Source organism: Megascapheus bottae, chromosome 16, assembly GCF_031878675.1.
Source record: "Megascapheus bottae isolate mThoBot1 chromosome 16, mThoBot2.hap1, whole genome shotgun sequence".
Lineage (NCBI taxonomy): Eukaryota > Metazoa > Chordata > Mammalia > Rodentia > Geomyidae > Megascapheus > Megascapheus bottae.
In genome coordinates this window covers 26079225-26086978 of record NC_143524.1, presented here as the reverse complement: position 1 = coordinate 26086978, position 7754 = coordinate 26079225, and positions in this window count along the sequence as shown.

The window sequence follows — 7754 nt, the reverse complement described above, 5'->3', positions numbered from 1 at the left end:
ACCAAGGGACAGCAAAAGAGATGAGAGATAACATAGTACATTAAGGACAACAATCACTCATTATATGGCTTTTGTTTCTATATCCTAGAGGTCCTTTCATTTAGCGTCATACTGTATGGCCGTATGTATCTAGGTTTTGTTCTATTGGAAATCTTTGCTAGGAGAGCCAAAGTTTTCTACTGATTATGACAAAAGAGGGAAACCATTGAGCCTATTTTCCTTTGAGTCTGGCTTACTTCACTTAATATGATTTTTTCTAAGTTTTTCCATTTCCTTACAAATGGGGTGATGCCATTCTTTCTGACAGCAGCATAGAATTCCATTGTGTATAAATACCACATCTTGTTGATCCACTCATCAACTGAGGGACATCTGGGTTGGTTCCATATCTTTGCTGTGGTAAATAGTGCTGCAATGAACATCATTGTGCTAGTGGATTTAGTATGAAAGGCCTTAATTTTGATGATATTTAAATAATTATACAAAGAGGTGTCAGATAAATAAGTCTAAGTACAAGGTATCTTGATTCATGCCATCCCTTCTTTCATTGTCTTCCATCTTTTCCCAATGCATCCATATACTCACGTTACATGGTCTCATTTTCACATATGTGTGTTGAATATGAATGTGTTTACCCACTCTTCCTCTCTCCATCTGTTAAAGACTACTTTCTAAAACATCTTCTTGCATGCTGGTATTAAGCAACACCTCCAGCCCAATAATCCACAAGAATTTTCTTTATGTTGAACTACAAAGCATATGACCAAAAGAATGTAGGTATTTTGGTTGGGCAAATAGTTTTTGTGTTCTGTTCTTCATTCCTTTGAGTTTCCACAGGAAAACTGTAAATCATTCCAAGCTTCTTCATCGCCATTGTCGTCTTTTTCTTCTTAAAAGAGTGTGCCTCTTTTGGGGTGAGTAAAATTTAAAATGAATTCTGGACTGAGAAGTAAGAGAGATGTCTCTTTGGTTTACAATGCTACTGGCAGACCATGTTTTATTCTGCCTTGAAGAACTTTGGTGTGGAAGTTACGACATCATGACCAGTCACCCTTCATCATTCACACTGTCTGAAGATTTAAGCCCCTGGCTCACTAATTCCAACAGTCTGCCTGTCACAGTTCTTAAGTGATATCAATTGCGAGGGCCCCCAAACACTCAGCTGTGAGACCTGAAAGAATTGGGATGGGGGACCCCTCTTTCCAACATGAACTCCAGAATGCTGAGAGTTTCCTGACATGATCAGTCAGCCCTGGCTTGATGGAATTCAGATTTCTATCCTTGGTGTAGGCTAATTTCACCCCAAACTTTTTGGGAATCACAGCCCATTTACTGCTTACACCTGCTTTGTTTTTTTTATATTTTTTATTGTAATTAATAAAAGGGTTACATGATATTTGCCAGGTAGAAGGTGCATTAACTCACATACATTGATACCCTTTCACATGTCTTGGTACCCATTACCCTCCCCCCCCACCCACCATCCACCCCCAGTCTTGGTTTTCCCCCCTTCCCTATCAAATTTCAAATAACCAAATACAAATAAATTCAATATATCAGATAACAAAGTGAGATACTGTAACAATATGAGATACCCAAGGGACAGCAAAGGAGATGAGAGACAACATAGTACATTAAGGACAACAATCATTCGTTATATGGCTTTTGTTTCAATATCCTGGAGGTCCTTTCAATTAGCTTCATACTATATGGCCTTATGTATCAAGGTTTTGCTCTATTGCAGATCTCTGCTAGTAGAGCCCAAGGTTTCTACTGATTATGATGAATGAGGGAAACCATTGAGCCTAAGTTCCTTTGAGTCTGGCTTACTTCACTTAATATGATTTTTTCTAAGTCTTCCCATTTCCTAACAAATGGGTCGATGTCGTTTTTTTTCTGACAGCAGCATAGAATTCCATTGTGTACAAATACCACAACTTGTTGATCCACTCATCAACTGAGGGACATCTAGGTTGGTTCCATATCTTTGCTATGGCGAATAATGCTGCAATGAACATTGTTGTGCTAGTGTATTTAGTGTGCCCTAGATTCTGGATGGTTGGGTAAATGCCAAGTAGTGGAATTGCTGGGTCATAGGGGAGTTCTATATTTAGCCTTTTGAGGCACTGCCATACTGCTTTCCATAGCTTACACCTGCTTTGTAAGATAAAGAAGTTATTCATCACTTGAATAAGAATGTACCACATAATTGGTGCTTGTGACTTCTAGGAAATTGTGACCTCACTTTCTGCATATATGCTCCTGTACCTTATCCAGTAAATACCTGCTAAAATGGACCCAGGGAACCTGAAGCTGGCAGAAAACTTCAGGCCTCTGAATTCCATGGTCAATTCCATGGTCTGGTGTACATTATTGTGTGTCCCCAGTTGCAGTGGGTTGTGACAATCCCTCTTTATACAGAGGATCATTTTAATACTCTGGCCTCTGAGTCCTTTGATCTCTTCTTCTCTAATGGTTTCATTCTAACAGTCTCATTTACCAGACCAGGCCCTTTATATTCTAACTTAAGAAAGACAGGGCTACCCTTCTTCAGTCTGTCCATGGTCAGCATTCCTCTGTGGGACCACTATTTTATCGCTTCCTACTCACAGTACCTAGTACCCTTTAAAACTCTTTGACCCCAAGGCCTCATATCTAAAATATATCAACAACTCAAAAAATTGAATCACTCCAAAACTAATCTCCAAAGTAACAACCATTCCATTAAAAAATGGGCCAAAGACTTAAAGAGAGTCTTCTCTGAAGAAGAAACAAAAATGGCCTATAGACACATGAAGAAATGCTCAACATCTCTGGTCATAAAAGAAATGCAAATCAAAAAACTCTGATTCCACCTCACTCCAGCTAGAATGGCCAAGATCAGGAAAACGAATGACAACAGATGCTGGAGGGGATGTGGCCAGGAGGGATCACTACTACACTGTTGGTGGGAGTGCAAACTCTTTCAACCACTATGGAAAGCAGTGTGGCAGTGCCTCAAAAGGCTAAACATAGAACTCCCCTATGACCCAGCAATTCCACTACTTGGCATTTACCCAACCACCCAGAAACATGGGCATACTAAATCCACTACCACAACAATGTTCATTGCAGCATTATTCACCATAGCAAAAATATGGAACCAACCTAGATGTCCCTCAGTTGATGAGTGGATCAACAAGTTGTGGTATTTGTATACAATGGAATTCTACGCTGCTGTCAGAAAGAATGACATTGCCCCATTTGTAAGGAAATGGAAAGACTTAGAAAAAATCATATTAAGTGAAGTAAGCCAGACTCAAAGGAACTTAGGCTCAATGGTTTCCCTCATTCATCATAATCAGTAGAAACCTTGGGCTCTACTAGCAGAGATCTGCAATAGAGCAAAACCTTGATACATAAGGCCATATAGTATGAAGCTAATTGAAAGGACCTCCAGGATATTGAAACAAAAGCCATATAACGAATGATTGTTGTCCTTAATGTACTATGTTGTCTCTCATCTCCTTTGCTGTCCCTTGGGTATCTCATATTGTTACAGTATCTCACTTTGTTATCTGATATATTGAATTTATTTGTATTTGGTTATTTGAAATTTGATAGGGAAGGGGGGAAAACCAAGACGGGTGCGGGGTGGGGGGGGAGGGTAATGGGTACCAAGACATGTGAAAGGGTATCAATGTATGTGAATTAATGCACCTTCTATCTGGCAAGTATCATGTAACGCTTTTATTAATTACAATAAAAAATTAAAAAAAAATAAAATAAAACTCTTTGACCCCATAACATTTGACTTTTTTGCCCTTCCGATTCCGCACTCCTCATTATCAATTTATTCATCCTAGATCTTAATAGTCACGCTATACATCATTAACTCCTTGGTTCTCTTGGTTCTTTCTTTGATAGAACTTTAATCCTAGTTATTTCTTCCTATTCTACACTTGCTTTTTTTTTTTTAACTTGGCTGGTGAAAAGTATACAATCCTATTGCATAGTCTTACTTGGAACTCATGAACTTATGTAGGTTTAGAACTTGTAATTCATTCCATCTACTCACTATCCTTCACAAACACAATTTCAAACCTCTTCCCAAACTTCCAGACTTTCCTCTTTCACTTTCATCTGATGACCTTCATTCCCCTTTCACTAAAAATGGAAACAATGAGAAGAAGCTTCTATTCATTCTATCAACCTACTCGTATCTCTGCTCTCCTATGGTGAGGAATTTTCAGTGTTTCTGTATAAGGCATACCCTTTCTTTCATGCACTAGGTCTTAGGACTTTGTATCTTATTAAGATTTCAGTCTAGCAGTTTGGGAGAGGCTCTCTTTATCCTTATCATTTTATTCCCACCAGCATATACATGCTTCATTGCTCATAGTAAAGCACTCTGATTGACTCTATACTCACTTGTAGATGCCTTCTTATTTCTCAGATCTCCTTCATTACAAAACACTTGTAGAATGATGTCCATAGTCTATTTCTAATTTATTCTGTATCTTCTGAACCATTTTATCTTTATCTGAAACATTACACCAGAACATCCTAGTTAATATTCCCAATGACTTTGCCATGGCCAAAGCGAAGCATCAGCTGTCCTCATTTCACAGGAAACACTGCTTGTTCTCTCCATTGCAAGATTTTCTTCACCTGACTTCTAGGATGTCATCTATTTGAGTCTTCTCTGATCTCGTTGGACACTTTTTTCAAAAATTCTTTAAAAATACTTCTTTATCTCCATGACGTGAATTTTGTAGGGCTTGCAAGATTCCATCCTTAGATCTTTCTATTTTCTTCCTATACTGACGCACTATTCATTCAGTCTCTTACCTTCATGATGTCTATATCAGTACTGTCCTGTAAAAATGTAATGCAAGTCACTAATGTGGGTCTAGTTACAATTTTGTATTTTTAGCACTCACATTTTAGAATAATTTGGTCACAATTTAGAATAATTTTAATGATATATTTTATTAACTCAATATGTCAAGAATTTGACCATATCCCCATATAATAGATATGTGAACTATTCAATGAGACGTTTTTCAGTTTTTCATGCTAAGTCTTTGAAATCTGGTGTTATATACACTTACAACACTTCTCAATTAAAATTAGTTACCTGAGGTGCTTGGTAGCCGCATGCTACTAAATTAGACAGCATAGATCAATTATTTTTTTACTGAGTTAATTTAGAAGGCATTGTAACATTTTGAGAAGGGAATTGACTTGAATAGACTCATTTCTTTTCTTTTTTTGGCTAGTCATGGGGCTTGAACTCAGGGCCTGAGCACTGTCCTTGGGCTTTTCTCAAGGCTAGAGCTCAACCACTTGAGCCCCAACACCAATTCCATTGTGTATTATACACAATGTATTATACACAATGTATTATACACAATGTATTATACGCAATGGAATTCTATGCTGATGACAGAAAGAATGACATTGTCCCATTTGTAAGGAAATGGAAAGACTTAGAAAAAAATAATATTAAGTGAAGTAAGCCAGACTCAAAGGAAAATAGGCTCAATGGTTTCCCTCATTTGTCATAATCAGTAGAAACTTTGGACTCTCCTAGCAGAGATTTAAAATAGAACAAAACCTAGATACATAAGGCCATATAGTATGTTGCTAAATGAAAGGACCTCCAGGATACAGAAACAAAAGCCATATAATGAGTGATTGTTGTCCTTAATGTACTATGTTATCTCTCATCTCTTTTGCTGTCCCTTGGTTATCTCATATTGTTACAGTATTTCACTTTGTTATCTGATATATTGGATATATGCTTGATTGGTTATTTGAAATTAGATAGGGAAGGGGGAAAACAACATGAGTGGCGGGAGGGGGTGGGGGGAAGGAAATGGGCACTATGACATGAGAAAGAGTATCAATGTTTGTGAAGTAATGCACCTTCTCTCTGATGTGAATATAATTTAACCCTTCTATTAATTACAATAAAAATATGAAAAAAGAAAATAGGCTATGTGGGCCAGACCCTATGGCTCATGCCTGTATTCCTAGCTACTCAAGAGGTTGATATCTGAGGATTGAGGTTCAAAGCCAGCCCGGGCACTAAAGAACCTGAAACTCTTATCTCCAATGAATCACTGTAAAACGGGAAGTAAGGCTGTGGCTCAAAGGGTAGGATGGTAGCCCTGAGCTGAAGAGCTCAGGGACAGTGGCCAGGCCTAGAGTTCAAGCCCTATGACCCCCCCACCCCAAAAAAAGAAGAAAAGAAAATAGACTGTGTGGGAATAAGGAGGGAGCAGAGTGACCAGTTCTGAGCTAATGTAGCAAAACATGAGAGTGATTATGCAGAAGGTAGGGAGAAGCAATTCTATTTTGAGATAAAATACATAGAATTCTTAAGTGGGTTGTACAGAAAGGAAGGTATCCAAGATGATTGTTGAGTATCTTTTTTTTGATCTGTGTCACTGAACAATTGCAAGAATGATTCTGCCTTTACGTTAGATGGAGAAGTTACGGAGAAGGAAGGCTCAGCTCTACAAGTAAACCAACCAACCAACCACAAATCTACAAATATGGAGATTGTTGTGAATAGTGATACATATGAAGAAAAATTCCACAAGCTTGACAGAGGAAGTGTTGTTCAGATGGGCTTATCAGCATTTTTGAAGAAGTGCTTTTGAACTCAGATGCCAAGGAAGGTATAAGGCTCATGAAACAAATATCTGGAAGAAACACATTTCAGAGAAGTGAACAGAAAAAAGCTCAGAGAAAAGAAATGTCTGAGAAACCTAACAGTAAAATGGAAAAGTGGGCCAACTTTGTCATACTGAACCTCATCAGCTGAGAAGTTTGGATTCTATTCAGTGAATAAAGGAACCTCTAGGATATTGCAAACAAAAAATGGCTTGATTTGATTTTTGTTTCCCAAGAGAAACTATGGACCCTAGATGGCAAACAGATGTATGGTATCTCTATTATTATTGTTATTATTTATTACAGAGAACAAAGAAGCAGGGTGAGCAGCTAGATACTTTCACTTTAGCTGGGAAACGCATTCTATAGTTCTCCTGCCTCTCTGGCCTGTCTTTTCTTGATTCCAAGAAGTTTCTGGAGATTAAAAAAAGTGTTCTTAATCTCTGCATTCTTTACTATAACCTGCATTATTTCCACCCTATAGTAGGAGATTCAGTGTATATTTAGTGAATTATAAGATCTTCTCATCAAGGCCCAGATGTGGGTGTGCTTGCATGCATGTAGTGTATAGTTGTATTTCTTGTACATAGCCTATTATCTGTCTCATAATTAAGACTCATAATGTGTTTGGTGGCATGGGGCAAGACATAATCGGTTGGCTGAGAGAGATGCTTAAAGAGCCAGAGGCAGTAAGGAAGGTTTAGACCTTGTTTGGGTGGAGAGTAGGAAGAAGGTAGGAAAAGTGGAGCATGTCGAAATAAAGGAGGCGGGTAGAGACATCAGCTTTGAACAAGCTAAGGACAAGTTTGGCCTACTTTTTATTTTGGCCTCAGGCTGGCCTGGTTTCATTGATTCCATGCGATCTCCATGTGTGGGAATGGTTGAAATGGTTTGATCATCCAGGGACAATAATCCATCATCCAAAGCATTTACTAATGAGATAGGTCTGTTCAGCCTCACACAAAGCCATGCCTTCAGGAATTTGCCATTCAGCAGTACAGTTCTCTCTGTCACTACTGATGCTACAAGTCCAAGCACACACAGGATGACAGGCTAAATTCAAGTTTTCTGGCAATCTTCTTTTGGCTGGG